Genomic DNA, 17,933 nt, shown 5'->3' on the forward strand with positions numbered 1-17,933 from the left:
ATTTATTGAACTGTTCTTGTTCTAGTGTAAGCAGCGATTGTAATTTATGTGTTAACGGTCTCAGGAACATGCAAAGTGATGGTTTTTGCCGCAATAACTGCGAGACAGGTTTTGTCTATTATACGTTAGCATTATATTTAAGCTTACAGTAGGTACAGGTTATAGGTAATAAACTTATAATATTACTAATTAATAGTGAATTATCATTGGCTTTCTGTTAATAATCATAGACAGGTAAGTATTTGATACTGACATACCTTTACCGATTTGCTTTTAGGACTTTTTTGTTAAAAAGGTAACATATTGTAGTAAATTACAATCCTATTATTAAGTATGCCGAAAGGAATACCCCAAAGTTAATGGTGATTTATATGCACCGGGTACCTTTTTTCATTACTTATAAAAATCTACCTGAATACCTGTCCGCTGATTCACCAAATGTTTTTGTTATTGCGTCGAATTTAGCGTGTAAAACTGGATATTAACAAATTTTCCGAGAATTATTCATTTGAAATCGAAACTACATATTGTAAATATAGAATAAAGAATTCAATAGTGGAACTAACCCAACAATTTCGAATTCAAATTGAGGATGTCTGTGACTGTTTCGCAAGGCCAACCGGTTTCAATAAATTCGCTGTTTTAGCACCGGTACAAGCCACGCAGAATGTATCCAGCAGATGCCTTGTTTTACTGTATAGCTTTTAGACATTCATTTAGTGAATGATGAGAGGAACTAAAGTTTTCTTTGCTTAAGGACGCGTTAAGTCCTTATAGACTGCTACTAACGTACAGTGAACCTTTAAGCTGTAGCGAAAGTGCTCGTTGTATTTTGGAACATAATATTTAGAAGCTTATCCCGGACTTCATTTTTGAAAATCGTTTTTTATAATGGAATATTTAGTATGAACAAATAATACCAATCCTTCAACTACCTTCAAACTAGTTAGGTACTTTTAGACGGAGGTAGGTACGTATTAAATTAATTCATCCTAATAAAGTGTAACGGATCGATAGAAGGTTCTTCGAATTACATTATTATAATACGGGTTTCTATAATACACCCGTTATAAATACTTTAAAATGACTAGTTACTGCTCTACTATAAATTATATATTCCGTTATTCCGAACCTACAACGATATTCGACCATCGGAACGTATTGACGTTAAACCAACAGAAATAGTAGGAGTAAATTCGTAAATCATTCCACTACGGGTTGAATAAACAAACGTGAACACAGCGTTCGTTAGAAGGTGTAGAAAAACGGTGTAATCGTAAAAGGCAAAACCGATGGCGAGGGTTTACATAAAAGAGTCAGAGGATTGGAGCAACAAAAAGGTTTTGTGAAGTCTGGCGAAGCGCATGAATGAAACTAACAAGACATTATAACTAGCTTTTGAATTTCCGTGTGTCCCTTCCGTATAGTGTTGAAAACAATACTTTAGATAAAACAGTGGACGTATTCATTAATTAAGCCTTTTTAAATATGACTGATTCCTGAATAGAGATATGCACGTGATCGTATCTACATTCCCTTTAATAAATAATGTTTATTATTACGAGAAAATTGCACTTTATAAAGGTATGTCGGTAACCTCATCGCTATTATTTATTTGCATTACCTAATACGATGAGTCATAAGAATTTATACGTCAAGTTTTCAAGGTGTTAAAATTGAACGTTATTTAAATTTTATTTCTCATTAAAAAATATTCAGAGTTGTTATGTCGGCGACTGCCTATTTCTGCCATGAAATTTATTCATAATCTTGTATTGATGTCTTAAAAATAACTTTTCCAAATTATTTTGGTTTAAAATCTGCTGTGATAGGACTTACAATGTACTAGAATCAATCTTAAAATAACAATAGGTACCTGTAGGAATTTGCAATAAATAGTAATTAATTACAATTTTAATATCCAAGTGATTCTGAAAATCTTCAGAATAATTTGGTAACAGGATATAATACCTACAGATAAATATTATTACACATAGTCATATAGGTATACATGACTCAACCGGTATTGGCAAGGCGTGCAGGCTCGCAGGCAAAAAGTTCAAGGTTCAAGATGTTCTCACTACCTGAAACTTTATTTTACTATATTTATTATAGGTTGGTTAATTATTTCCATTGTAACAAAATGGCATTTAATCTTAATTCGCGAAACGCAGGTCAGCAGTGGTGGCTCAGTGGTGAGACCTCGGACTTCGAATCGATAAGTCCGGGGTTCGAGACCGGGCGAGCGCGCAGGAAATAAATTGATTTTTCATCAACATCACCACTGCTCGAACGGTGAAGGAAAACATAGTGTAGGAAACCGACATGTTGAAGAATCAAAAGTTCGACGATATGTGTCATCCGCCAACCCGCACTTGGCCAGCGTGGTGGATTATGGCCTGTACCCTCATAGGAGGCCCGTGTCCCAGCAGTGGGAACATATATGGGCTGATGATGATGATGTTACAAAAACTGGAGTTGTTCCAAACATCTGCACAAACAAGTAATGTAGGCTAATGTTTTCCATGTGTGTACTGATGGAATTGTGTGGACCGAATTATTTATAGATATAATTTATTTAGTTACTGATTCTGAATAAGTCATTCAATATGCAATTTATAAGAACACTAGCTTTCCACCCGCGGCATCGCCCGCGCAGTCGAAGAAAAACCCGCATAGTTCCCGTTTCCGTGGGATTTCCGGGATTGCGTCATTTTCCCGGGATAAAAAGTAGCCTATGTCCTTTCTCGGGTATCAAAATATCTCCATACCAAATTTCATGAAAATTGGTTCAGTAGTTTAGGCGTGATTGAGTAACAGACAGACAGACAGAGTTACTTTCGCATTTATAATATTAGTATGGATGATAATACATATCATTATTTAATATTTTCTATTAGTTTTAATTTTGTATCTCAAAATATTTAACGTTAAATGTACCCTATAGGTATACAGATACAGTCATAATAAATTTAATTGAACATTTATGAGCGTATACGAAATTATTAAAAGCACCAATTTCACCAAAATGACCATTCACACTGTGCTTGTTTGTATATCCGTACTATAATTAATTGTTGATGTTAAAACCTTGAAAACTTCTTCCGCTGACATAACGATTTTATAATGCATTGACAAAATTGTCAACAATAAGTATTGTTGTTGAACTGAGCAAATCATTCGCACGTAATTTTGTTCGAATGAAACTACATACATTATTAATGCACATTACGCAACAAGCGATGCAATAATTGTTCAAACGACGGAAACTTTCACGGATTCTAATAAAAACGGCAATTATTGAAATTAAAATCACAGTCGAAAGAAAAGCAACCCCTCAATTCTGTCCGTAAAAGTTTAACCAATTGTAAATTCACCTGCTACTGCTGCAGTGCTTTCAATTGTTCTCTAGTAACACAGATTTGTATTTGCAAAATAAAAGGCAACAAACTGTGAATGGGCAATGTATCGTATGTAGTGGCTGATAAACTTCGGCAATCCAGGCACATAGTAGCGACTCGCCTGCAAATTGGATTGAAAGAAGTGCTGCAAATAGTACGGCCCACACGCGATAAATATAAACCCAAGCTTGCATTTTCAATAATGCTTTTAGCACTTTATAACGTGTCCTATTTTGGAAACATGATTTTATAGAAAGTAATAAATTGTAAATAAAGGCTAATTGAAAAGATGGGATGTAACATCAACATTTACCGTAATTGTTTGAACTGGTTTGTATATTTGCATTTTTAAAATACACACAATTTCAATGTAAAATATATTTAAATAAATATTGTGCCATACGTATCTTTGCCTAGTAAAATGAGTTTGCTTTCTGCAAATAAGATTTTCCCGTATTTGTATTATAAAGAGAACTCGAGTTTCAAACGGCCTACGTTGAAATATCTTATTACAAAGAAATAATAGAAAAAACAACTTCTCTTATCATCGAGATAGTATGTACTACGTACTAGAGAGGCGATCGCTACTACACTCTCTTTAACACGAGCTAGAGGTAAGAATCACAAGTCTCTTTAGTCTGTGTCGGACTGTGCCCCCCGCTTGCCGCGTCAACACGTGTTATTGCTCTGTTCAAAATGCCTTCGTGTTTGCTTAGATATTGTTTTACAAGTTCCCATAATACAAACAAAGCCCGAGGAGTGACTTTTCACCAGTAAGTTTCCTTATTATGAGTAAGTCATGCATTTTACTAATATTGTTATCATTTTGCGAAAAATCACCACGCGTTCTGCGTTTCGCGCCATTTTTCATAGACTAACAGCACAGACGTGACACTATCGATGAGTCTGTTAAAAAATGTAACTGGATTTTTTTAACTATGTATATATACTAGGAAAGATTACCGTGGTGTAGTACCTAAATATTTATACTTTTACCCGACTACGCAAAGTAAAACGGTAGGTTAAATTAAGTAATATTTATTTATTTACCTATTTTTATTTATTAAAAAAAGGTTAATCAACAGTTGTTCCAATAGGATTTATAAATTATTATGCACAACAATTACAAATAAACACAACATTCACAGAAACTAATACAGTAAAAGTTCCTTAATCGCGCTTCCTTTATTCGTGTTTTCACTATTCGCGGATTAAAAAAATGCGACCCAATTTCTATATTCACGACTAAAAATTTTTTTTATTCGCGGATTTAATAAGTACATGCATAATAATAAAATTATTCCAATAGGTATCTTACCCAATATCCTTGTCAAATGGAATAATAAGAAAGTAAAATAGATCTTATTACAAGTTTGCCTAAAGTACATAATATTATGTTCTTAAATGATATCGCCGAGGCCTTTGACACAAGCCGCCTTTGTCGCAAGCCACCTCTGCGGCGATTGATGTTTTTGAGAATGTAAATAAACAGAATGGAAGCAACCTTATAACTCAATAAATAAAGTATATTTTTAAATGTAGTTCCGTTTATAGTAAAAGCCGCTTTGCGTATTTATTGTTTCGTCTTTCACATTCGTTACAAAAATTGTGATCGAGTAAGGGGGCGTCCATAAATTACGTGAGGTGTTTTTTAAAATTTTCTGCACCTCCCTCCCCCCCTGGTGAGATGTCGTGAGAATTTATTCCACCCCTCCCCCATCCTCGAATCTCACGTGAGATTTTTCAAAATGTGAGTTTCTTATACGTAAACGCCATCAACATTGAATCATCGTATCCATTTAATTAGGGCTATTATAAACCAATACTCCAAAATTCGATTACATCATGAAGCAAAAACTGATAAAACTATTGATTACTACACAAAACGACAAAAGCTTACTAAATTGATATTATTTAAAGGAAATTAAAATACATAGTTTAATATAAAATCCTCGTTTTATTAATTCCCTAGTATCAGTACCACCAGATAGTACCGAGTAAACAGATTGCACAATGTGTCGCATCTGCACGCATTGCTTAATCTTTGAACTTGAAGCCACGCCTCGCTCGTTCCACACGTACCCCACCACATCGGCCGCGCGCAATGTTTTTGTTTGGAATAACCCCTCTAGTAGTACATACTATCTCTATGTCTCTTATACCCCTTTAAACGAGGCTCAGAAATATTACTTTGTATTCGGGCGATGCTCGAAAGTGCCGTGGTGATATCGTTGGTTTCTTTAGCGAATGGCTATGTTGTGTTAACATTTATTATTCTGACAATGGCTTTGGAACGATAGTGGAATATTAAGTGCTAGACTGCAATCTAAGATTGAACACATTCATAAGTAATAATCAGTAAAAATGAAAATTAAAAGTATGTAGGTACCTACATATTATGCTCAAGCCGAAAGGTTATGTTTCTTTCTTACATGTATGGTCTGTAACGATTACTTAATTTATTGACTTTGGGTAATATGAACTTGAACCAAATATTATTTAAACGCATGACTAAACTTTAGTATGCATGTTTATATAATCGTGAGATAAAAATAAACGACGAGCACTAAACATAAAGGAATCGAACGATCACGTATTCTCTAGGTCTTATTACACCTAGTATAAACGTGAGAATATTTGTATTTAACGAAGCAAAATCAGCATTAGTAATAGGCTATTTGACACAAACATTTTGTGCAAAATGCTGATTTGATAATACGAGGAAATATTATGAATTGTTAAGCTAAATAGGAAATGAAGCATCGTCTATTTTTTAATAAAGTGGTGCCTTTAATTTTAACGTTTACATTTTATTAAAGGTAAAGAGAATACAATATTCATAAAGTCTAAATGGTTAAGTTAGCGTCGACAGTTATAACTAGTTCAAACGATTTCACGATACACATTTCACAATGAGCGTTTAGTCCGGTTTGTGGTTTGTTCTTTTATTTCAACAAGGTCGAAAAGCATGGTATTTATAGTGTAAATATAAGGCATTGTTTATCTTAACAAACAGATATAAAAAGATATGATCATTTTAATTTTAAGTTTTTCTATTTATTGTTCATTATCTATATATAAAAAACTCAAAGGTGACTGATATAGTGATCTATCAACGCACAGCCCAAACCGCTGGACGTATCGGGCTGAAATTTGGCATGCAGGTAGATGTCATAACGTAGGCGTCACCTAAGAAAGGATTTTAGAAAATTCATCCCCTAAACACATAGCATAGGTTTTATCCCGGAAATCCCACGGGAACGGGAACTATGCGGGTTTTTCTTTGAGAACGCGGGCGACGCCGCGGGCGGAAAGCTAGTTCATAAATAAACGACGTGATGACATCAAAAAATATCATTTGTACATATCTTATTCATAAACAATACGATGTGATTTAAGAGAACGGAGTTAAGAAACTTGGTGTGGGTTAAAATAACTTTGTGCAATATCTCCTTGACGTTAGCGATTAGCTGCGTGATAAATGTATAGGTACCTATAGCAAATTATTCGTATACAATGACAACTCGTTTCGTTGCAGGCAGGTACCCGTAAGTCTTTGTATCAAAAGCTTAAAGCTTCACGACCATTGTAAGTAGCAATGCCTTTTGTTATTTCTGAAAGTAGAAAGATTCTTAAAACGCCTCACTTCAATTCGGGATTTAATTAAATCGATTGTTGTTTCGCTAACTTTACAAGTGGAAACAATTAGATGTGGTTGGCTTTATTTCGCCTACTAATTTAGGCGGGTGATTTAACAATATGGCGCGGAATTCCTTGCCGAGGTCGACTTCATTGGGTGAATTCATTAATTCATAAGTTTGTGTTGGAATTAATAGGATTAAATTTAGATCGTTGGAGTTGGGATTAAGTTAAGCACTCTTCATTAAAAATACATTCACTTTTTACGAATCTTTTCACTAGAGAATAAATAAAATACGAAATTAATGGACAAACATCCAATATAAAAATAGCTGTATCTGTAATTAAAATGTAAAACAAAAATATTTTTTTCGATAAAATTTGTCAGCAAAATGAGATAACTCAGTGATTTACATAACACGTAATACAAGCTTTCTTTTATCTATTGCATTTTTAATTAAGACTGATTTAGAAAGCGGATCATTATGCATATAAATGACTCTAATCATATTAGTGTTTTCATGTTTTACAGAATAACGTATACGTAGTTAATATAGTTTCAATAAGATATGGTTGATAAATACTTAAATGTTTTCCTCAATAAGTTCGATTGCGTTTACTGCATGCCTTGCCGTTAAACTGTTTCGAGTTTAATTTTATTTCGTTGAAGTATCAAGATGGCGATTTATTAATACAAAAGTAGGGCGTGGTATCAATTATTTCAGGTCATTGGAAGTGAATTCCCTCATATTATCTCCTGGTTCGTCAACAAAGCGGCATTATTGGTCGCATTCCTGCGAGGTGAACGACAGCGAGCCTTGCGATGAAGCAAGGTCACTTTAGAAGGGGACTACTGACTTACCTGAACACTTCTAGATAATATAAGCGCAGCTGTACTTCCTAAACTCGTATATGGGTTAATAAGCCGAGTATTTTTAGAGCAATTGACTGTAAAGGCAAAGTAATTAAGGTTTCCTAAAAAATTTGCAGTTTGTATGAATACTTATTTATTTGTATTTCAGAAAATTAGGCAGTAACTATTTGGTATAATGTAAAGTGATTACAGTTGTAATGAAACCTTTAATTATTGAGCGTAGTTTTTAAAGAATGAAATAAGTCGGAAGTGTGAATTGTGGTTTAATTACTTCAGCAGTTATAACTTCAGTTAACTTTTCATGAATTGCATCTAAATTTTCTTAAATACTTTACTTAGCAAGTATTAAAATTTTTCAATATCAACATACCTAGTTAATAGTTAATACCTAAAATGAAATATTAGTTAGATTACTCAGGGTATGGAATGCTAATGCAAATTGAAAATTACATACATAATATAAATTGTTTACTTGTAGATTACGAAGCTGATTTGATTGTTGTCTAACTAGACTAGGTACTTAATTAAAAATAATAATCTGTACATTTATAATTAATGCAAATTACTTGCGTATATCTGTTATATAATTATGGTTTTGCAATTAAGATTAAATGGAGTCTAGATATAATTTAATGAGCAATTAGTATTTAGTAATGTATTCCGTTAAACTCGATTAACTTCTGGTAAATACCTATATTTAATTAATAAACTAAAAATGATTTGAAGTATAATTACTAATGATATTTATAAGCTTCTGGTGTACAAAATTTACTACATAGGCACGCAATAAATAAGACGTTAAAATTAACATAAAAATAAAGAGTGTATTTCATGGAAATGAGATCAATTTGTTCTCTCCAAACCGTAACTAATACGGAACCAATGACGAACTTTGGATAATTTATGGATAAACCGTATGGTTGACATTAATTTTCACAAATTACCTTTAAGTTTTCTGTATTTTATATAAACTTCTCTTAAAATTAAACCGCATTAATGCTCATAAAATACGAGGCTAATTATTGTTTTATTGATCTCGAAATTAAAGTTCAAATACACCAATAATTCCAACATACATTCAGTCAGGTTTATGTGATAGACCATTGTACCGTTAATCAAGATTCTTCGTCACCTAAATACCTATATTATATGCGAGTTGAATGTAAATCAGGAGAATGTAGGTGATCAAATGCGTATGCTTCACCCATAGCCATGTTAAACGTTTTCATCTTATTGTATGACCTTTAACATTGGCAGTTAGTGGGAACACTAACATAGAGCTGTTTCGAGCTGAATTCGCCAGTATACAAAGCCTCCTTGATAGTTAAAATACAGGAGTAAACTCGATTTCCGAAGAATTTGAGAAATGAAAAACAGTATTCTATCATAGAAACATATACCTTTGGTAGAATAATATTAGTGCCACTACAAATACAAAAGCAAAAATACCTCGTGCATAGAATATAGGCTTTATAAAATAAGCTGCAAATTGAATATCCACTTTTCAATTTGGTAAGTATCAAAATTGTCGCCGGGCAGCGGTTTAGAAAGGCTAACGTTAGAGCCATGAATATTTGAAGAAACCGCAACAGAACATTACCTATACAAACTGCTTGCTGTTCGTACGTGCTCCCATTATATATATTGAATGAAGTTAATATTGCCATGTAAGTACCTACGTGTTTGAATACGAGGGATTAACTTTATAAATTACAGCTGAGAAGAGAGAAGCAATTAATCGAATCGATGAGACAACATTTCAGAATCCTGAAATGTTGTCTCTACATCAGCTGTTTAAAAAAATATTTATTTATGTGATAACAACGACCATTTTCGCTAGTCGACTCAGGCTTGAAATTTGTAAAAATTGAATAAATTTCGTTCAAAAAAGTGTACTAAAATGTTTGTTGTAATGAAATTTGCCGCATAAAATAAACAAAAGCGATGGAGTTTTCGATTCAATAAATTTGCGAAATATGTCTGTGTAAATATTAAAATATTTAAACATATTTTTATTCATAATAGAATACTCTTTATTCTATAGCTATGAATAGACTTTACTGCAGTTTAGTTTGTTCAGTTACACATTTAAATGTTTTTAAAGACAGGTGTGTTTATTTAAGAAAATAAAATAGTAATCACTTAGCTAGCTCACGGTTAGTGCTATACTTACAGATGAGGTCTTTGCAACAGTTTTATCGTATTACGTTAAATGGTTTTAGAAAATTTTATTCATTTTATATAATACCTATTTTTGGAAATGTAGCAGAGTTGTAACTACTTATATTTGTTTTAAATAATTTATTTAATTGGGTATTTAATATAAATAAGAAATATAGTTATGTTTTAATTTTTACACTTATAAGCACACTAGGTATAAGTTTCTCTCTGTCTTTACAACCAGTTTGATAACATCGTAATTTATTTTTACAAAAGCTAAAGCCTGCATTTCAATAAAATGTTCTTTATTTAATTCATTCATCTTCGAAACTTACGACTTTGTTTTTTGCGATCGAATACAAATACAACTATGAACTTTTCGAAGAATAGTCTTCGATACAATGAGTTGCCACAAACTTAGCTGTCAACAAATGGTTTTAAGCAATATTGCGACTTAAGAAAAGCAGATACAGTTCAAAATATATTTGTAAACAGAAGTGTATTTTATACGACAATGGTTTGCAGACAACGGAAGCAAAGAAACCCTTTGGATAATCAATTTCATTAGTGCTCTAAGCTCTTTGTTCCGTAAATAGCGCGGAAAGACTGTCTTATCTCATTTCGTTGTATTTTACAGATGATAGAGAACAAATCGATAATTTATTGTAGCAATAAAAACTTGTTTTTGTTTTGTCTCCAATAATGAATAAGATACAATAGATACACTAGAAATACGTACTTCTATGCGCTTCATAACACGTAACATAAAATAAATAATTTTATATTGTTAAAAAAACGCAATCAACATAAAATATTAATCGAATTACATAGTTCATATTATGTAGTAAAAATACATAATATAAAAAATTAATAAAAAAAATATACCTCGATCCTGCCAGGATTCGAACCTGGAATCTTCTGATCCGTAGTCAGACGCGTTATCCGTTGCGCCACAGGACCTTGCTCAAAGCTAACAAATTTACGAAACGTATTCTAAGTTTGCGTGTTCGATTTAGTGAATAGGCGTAATGTGAAATTGTTATTTTAAATTAATATTCAGTGAAGCCATTATTTGTGTCAATTAAAAACGTGATTATTTATTAGTGTTTCAGCGAACGCTAATTCTAGCATTGAAAGTCGACACGCGACGAGTGACCTCCTTCGCACTAACGGACTAGTGTAACTGTAGTCTTGAGTTGCCAGGTGTACACTCTACTTCTACACTACTACACGTATTATATAAGAATAACAAACATTCCGTAAGTTTGATGCTCATTGATTTAGAAACGACAAAGGTCAACAAATTTGTGTCAATACGATCCAAGGTATAATGACTCGTAAATCTAATTGTTAAGAGTCATTTTGAGATGAATCGTTTAATGGTGTTAGCTTCTCACGCAATGAAGGTTGTAATTGGTGAAGACTACTATGTTAATTAAGTTGTTCTATTGACAGCTTAATGTGATGTTTATTTTCAGATCCTAAAAATTATTATCGTTACATTAATTTACTTATCAATAAAAAATCCTCATCATGTAATTTTGTTATAATTTCTGAATTCGTATATAACTAGGTATAGATTTATTAATAAGCTTTACAGTAATCGCAATAATATTATGAAGTCTAGAATATAAAACTTGTCAAAGGATTTCTCAGTAGGTTATACGTCAAAAAACCAAAACAAAACATATTATTATAAAAATGGTGTCTCTTAAAAATAAGAGCAGCGCCTCGAGGGTTCATCTCCTCGGATTTCATTTATTACCGTGCTTAAACTTGGAAAATGTTTACAAAGTTAAAGCTAACGTTGTCAAGCTGCTTCATAAGAAAAGGAGGTTACGGTTTTCTACTTAGCTATGTGGTTTTACTTGTTTTTATTAAACATCTTAGTTTTGAAGAAGTTACTTCAATAAGTTTCCGTATAAACTTATGTGTTTATGCATGTCTAGAATTGGTACAATAAAATTTACAATACAATAGGTGCATTGTACTGTTGGCTCCAGAAAATCGCTGGAAACTTAATGACGTCTTATCCCTTTTTTGTTCGCGGTTCTTTCGGAAAACTGCATTTTTGCAACGATTAAAATGTTTATTACGTAGGATTTTTTACCAATATCATTTATAATCAAAACGCAAAACATTATTAAATTCATAGATATTAAAATGATTTAAATTAATGCAATTACTATCAATAATTCGTTATATTTTTATAACGGAGCTATTTCGTACTGAAGTGGAATACTATGCTGTGGTAAAATCCCTCCAAGCGTAACACCCCATCTAATAATAGAGTTAGCGTATTCTCATTTATTTCTCAGTAAAGAAAACAACAGTTCAATATCCTATGTGTTACTGGATCTGTTCGAGATAAATGAAACCCTTAATGTACTTTTTCGTCTTCATTTGTAGACTTACGATGTTATATAGATTGGATTAAATGTTTTGTAAACAATACATTTTCTCCTTTCTTAATGCGATGGTATCTATTATTATGTCTTCGATGATTTATTTTTAAAACATTGTAGGTAGGTATCAAGTCTTTCTTTATTACGTTATTTTTTATACTTTTTAATATTGGATAAGCTGATTGATGATGAAAGATAAATACCATTCTTATTTCTAATAATTAAAGGTTATGGAACAGTTTCTTCACACCAAGAAGAGCCTTTTAAATTCACAATTAAGAGTATCAAAATTCATAAAAAGCTGTGCAAGCGAGCATTGGCTTTGCCATTGTTGCATATTGCACCTAGTTTTTGTCTCTTTCGTTTTTTGCTATTATCTATTTTTTTCTATACTGTTTAATATTGGATAAGTTGATTGATGGTGAAAGAGACAAATAGGTACAATTCTTATTTCTAATAATTAAAGGTTATGGAACCTTTTCTTCACACCAAGAAGAGCCTCTAAATTCACAATAAAGAGTATCAAAGTTCATAAAAAGCTGTGCAAGCGAGCATTGGCTTTGCCATTGTTGCATATTGCACCTAGTTTTTGTCTCTTTCGTTCTCTTTGATGTATGAACGAGATACTCGGAAGTATTTTCGCGACGTGTGGCTAGAGTTACTGAGTAATGCGGCCACCGTGGAGCAATATCACAATTAGCTAACTTGGCTCGCTCGAGCTGCCACAGGTTGGAATTCTGATGAGATTCCGCCGCTTTGCCTTTTAAAATTAATATTGCGATGACACTGCTTGTGAGCGGTGCAACTGGTTCTATTTATACGTCCGTTACGTTTATTTTGCTAGTAGAGTAGAATATATTTTGCGTTTGTTCAATAGTTGCGATATTGCTTTGTACCATATCGCAATTTATACATCATATTTATTATAAGCAGTATCTACCTATAAAGCAATCATTAACATTCTTAAACATTGTTTCACAAGCGCCTTAGTGAAAACGCGGCGATTTGATCAATCGATAATTCAATGAAACAATTAATACCTATTTATTTACATTGCTGTTTTCCAAGAACATTCTCGAAAAAGAACGTTAAGAATATTGAAATTATAAAATGTATAGAGGGTAGGAACAGGAAACACTTAGATAAATAATACGAGGGAGAGCGTGGCGGTAAACAGACCGGTTAGACGCAAGATGTGCAGTGTCCTCGTTTGGCGCTGTAAACATTGCTTATGCATCGCCTTTTTAAAAACAAGTCTAAATCTACATCCACTGTTTGGTCAAACATTCTAGAATGCTCTCCAAGAAATATGGCACAAACCTAGACATAAAACTTTAAGCTTTTGTTTACGTGGCAGACAGGAAGCGTATTGAATAATATTTTTTGTCTGCGAAATAACCGACATTAACGAGCTTAAAAAAGCTTGCGCGCGTTGATGTCTTCCCTTCTTACGCGAACGTTAGCTCCAAGTTACATGACGTAACTACGAGCCAGCGAAAAAGTATCAAACCATTCAAACGCGATACATAAGCAATGAAACTCGGAAGAAAGTTGTCTACGAAAGCGGTCTCACGAGATTGGAATTTTGGTTGTGAACCGCGCCCACCTGCTAGCACCTGAACCAAAAGTGTGCCAGGCCGATCGGAACTTTCACATCGGCGTAAATGATCACAATGCTAGTACTAACCTTTTTCACGCCGCGGGGCGTTCCAAAATTTAAAATCCGGTTACACTATCAGGGGTTGGGGTTAACGCACGGGCACTGCGCTGTAACACAAGTCACTTCACTGGAGTCACGATGTCTGCCGCATGGTCGGCAGGCCGGTACGGTCGGGACGGCCGCCAGGTCAGCACTGAGGCGGAGGCTTTCTTCGAGACACGCGCGCGCGCAGGTAAGAATGAGAACGTCACCACACTGACGGGTTACCGTTGTGTGCGTCGGATTAAACCAGCGACGCAGCTCAATATATAATGTTTAGCTAATGAAGTATTTAGCTTTTGTTTAATTGATTTCTGGAAAAGCTACTTTTGTTATTGGTTTACGAGAATTATAGATTTAATAAAAGTTTTAGAATTATGTTCTATTTTTATACATTTAAGTCAGGTAATTTAACAAGTTTTCTGCGGAACTGAGTGTGCTAGTCTGTACTATATTAGAACTTTACCCATAAATTAATTTTAATTATTAAAACACTTCGTCTTTTTCAAATCCGTAGAATTACCAAAATCGTTTTATTTAACATTATTTTGCATTATGAACATTAACACGTATAACCTACAAAAACGATACAAACACTGAACCACAACGCTTCTCCAATCCGCCGACATATTCTCATGTTACTGTTATTACACGTATTTACCACTACATAGCAAGGATGCGGCTTACCAACATAGTACAGACTCAAAATGATAAAAGGCTCGTGATAATTGAGTAGACAACGACGCGGATAATTGTTTGAGCTTCAACTTTTTCATCTTATCACAACGATAAGAAGAAGCTAATAAAGCTTTAAAAACATAACACTTTTGTTTTATTTTTAACTTTGGTATAATAAGTAACTATTTACTAATATCTAATATTATAGGTATTATGTTATCTATCTATTATAGGTATTATGTTTTTCTCAATTATATAAATAAGTAGGATAAAATATTATGTAAGTATCTAGTTACTATTAAAGATTTTCTATGATAAAATACAAGTGGTTTAATCATATTATGAATACTAGCTAGTAATATTGATAATGCAAGCTCCTACATGTTTCTCAATTAGACCTTAATAAAGCAGACTTCCTATTTAGTAATACATAGTACTTATGAACAATTACTCAAACTGCATGACATGCGTAGGAACATAAATGTATGTAAATAATACATAATGACACGCAAGAGTTTTATATTACTAGCACTATAAAGAAAAAAGACTGAAAGAAAAATATAGCACTGCATATTTAATGTTTACCATCCTATATAATTTTTTGTTCACAAAACTAAGCAGCCTAACTTATCAGTCTGTTTTAAAATGGGACCTAAATTGAATAAAATAATTTTATCCAGACCTATTAAATTATTTAATACAAGTAAAAAAAGAACTAATTAAAAATAAGTGATGTTATAGAGATATCTTGGAGATATCCCATACAATCCAGAATACCAAGAAAGGCTGACATTTTACGGCCATTCGATGAACTGTTAAATTTGAGTGAGGATTATATTATATCAAGAGTAGTTATATCGATTGTTTAATTTAAGTATAATATTAGATTTTAAAAAATAAAATCAAGTAAAACTCTTAACTATCTAATGTTTTATAATGTGTGTTTTTGTTTTATATTTCTGAGCTTATAGTTGGAGATATTTAATGTTACGATACACTTGTAAAAGCTTTGATTATCCAAATATTTATCCACCAACTAGATACAGAAGGAGTAAATTTATGTTTAAAGTATTGTGCTATTTCCCTTTTGACTGTAATGGTATTAGCGGATGTTCGGTTTATAAGGATTTCAGTTCAGTTTCAACTAAATTGTATCGTCTGTTAATATCATTAGTGAAGTAACTGGGGTTAGCCTAATTATTGATCCCCCTGAATTGTATACATTTTGACCGGATTTGTAAACTAAATTCTTGCTGAAGTCAGAATATTTGTTACAAAATATAAATACAAAAAAAAACTTTGAAACACATGTAATGTTGTTATGGTTGATAGCAGTTTTGAATCATTGAAAAAAATAGAAAACAAATATAAATATGACTGTTTCTTTTAATTAGTTGATTTTTTTAGTTGAAATACTACAGCTAGCTTCAGCTTTTATAACAACATCAAAACTAATACATTTTGTTTTACATTACGATTTTTATTGTCATCAGAATAGTATTTTTTCTAATAATACAGTGTAATATTTATATAAGGAAAATTTCTTTCCAAGACGTCTATAATAATATTTGATTACCTACTGTTTATAGTCCATCTGTGTCTAACACCGTTATGTGACGCACTTGTTGGCACATAGCATGAAATGAATATTTTCAACCTACTTCAAAAAAGGAGGTGGTGGTGGTGTCAAAAAACAAACACAGTCGATTGGGTGAACCGATTTTGATGATTTATGAAAAAGAATCAGCTCAATCAATGTAAAATAATTTTTAATTTCGTTCACAAAATTGATATCATTTTTATTTCTCTAAAAGCATATTGTTTAAATCCTATATGAATTACGAATGTGTTGATTATTTTAAAATAATTCCCAATATTAATTACGCACATTTCACGTAACGTACACGTATCGATATTATTCAAAAACTGTTGACAAATGGACGACATTCGTTCAGTAATATCAAACAATTTCACACGTGTCGAAGTTCTAAAACTGATAAATTACCGGTAAATTATTGATTACACAACCGATTTATTCTCAATCTTCGTCGAAATTACATAAATCTTGTATGGAGTGATGCAGAATGCGGCACTTTCTCCGATGGCACGCTGACGTCATGCAATGGGTCACCATTTCATATCCATTGAGGCTCCAATACCTAGAATTTGAAAACTTGAAATGTGATGGAGGAACGGCCTCGTTGAGTAGATAATTATGTTAGCTTATGTAAGAGCTCAAAAATTGTTATTAATAGGTAAATGGTGTTTACAAACGATTGTACAAAGCATATTCTTTTTTATGTTTTTTACGTTGATTGAGCGATTCATCTGTATGAATGAGGAGAATTATCTTGCCTAAAAGGTGTTACGGGAATATTTGAAGTAATTGCTATGATGGCAAAAAACAACGTTGTCTTATAATATATTATTACAAGATAAATAAATCAAACAACTGATAATAAATTTTAATATTCAGTGATAAAAACGCTTAGTAGGAAAGTAACCTAAACAAAAAATATAATATTTTTTTTAATTATGAGCATAAATGGCTTATGGGCTCTAAAGTTAAATCTACGCATACAATAACAAAATTCTAATTATACGTTTTAGTAATTGAAAGAAATAATATTTCTTCACATACTCTCAAGTTATGAGAACATTTTAAATTTCACTAAGTAGGTATTACATTACTGACTTTCTTTTGTCCATTAACATCTTTAAACTAGCACTTTTTTAATTTCTCTGAAAACAATCGTTATAAAAATTTATAATCGACTGAAAAACATTAACTAAAGAGTAATGCTATTTAAATATGTATTAATGAATTGTAATGCAATTAATCGTATTGCCCAATGCAATTGACTTAATTAAAAGTTCCCCGAAATGGTTAAATTAATTAGAGCACTTACTACGCTTGCGATTTACGTACAATTAAATAATGTACTATGGATAATCTTCTTAGGTAATAAAAACTTAATAGTTTTGGCTTGTTATATTTAAAAATATGTATATTATATACTTACCTAACCCCCGATTTGAAATGAAGATAGTTTTGACTAGCAAGTACCTAATACTTG

At 32.3% G+C, this 17,933-nt stretch overlaps 1 protein-coding gene and 1 non-coding gene across 4 annotated transcripts in view; both read right to left on the reverse strand.

Annotated features, from left to right (window-relative positions):
- uif (sushi, von Willebrand factor type A, EGF and pentraxin domain-containing protein uif) overlaps positions 1-14,318 on the reverse strand; it is a 52,662-nt gene extending 38,344 nt beyond the window's left edge. For 2 of the 3 annotated variants that reach the window (XM_090106155.1, XM_090106154.1), the window contains exon 1: positions 14,167-14,317. The gene's annotated coding sequence lies outside the window, so the exon portion shown is untranslated. Of the gene's footprint in view, positions 1-14,166 lie in introns of all 3 variants that reach the window. The other variant, XM_090106156.1, reaches the window with a different exon arrangement.
- On the reverse strand, positions 10,962-11,034 carry TRNAR-ACG (transfer RNA arginine (anticodon ACG)). The gene has a single exon. It is a non-coding gene; the product is annotated as a tRNA-Arg (tRNA).
- Positions 14,319-17,933: the final 3,615 nt, after the last annotated feature.

Source organism: Colias eurytheme, chromosome 10, assembly GCF_061535395.1.
Source record: "Colias eurytheme isolate Ceu_HAF_F1 chromosome 10, ilColEury1 Martin Lab GWU primary, whole genome shotgun sequence".
In the NCBI taxonomy this organism is placed as follows: Eukaryota; Metazoa; Arthropoda; class Insecta; order Lepidoptera; family Pieridae; genus Colias; species Colias eurytheme.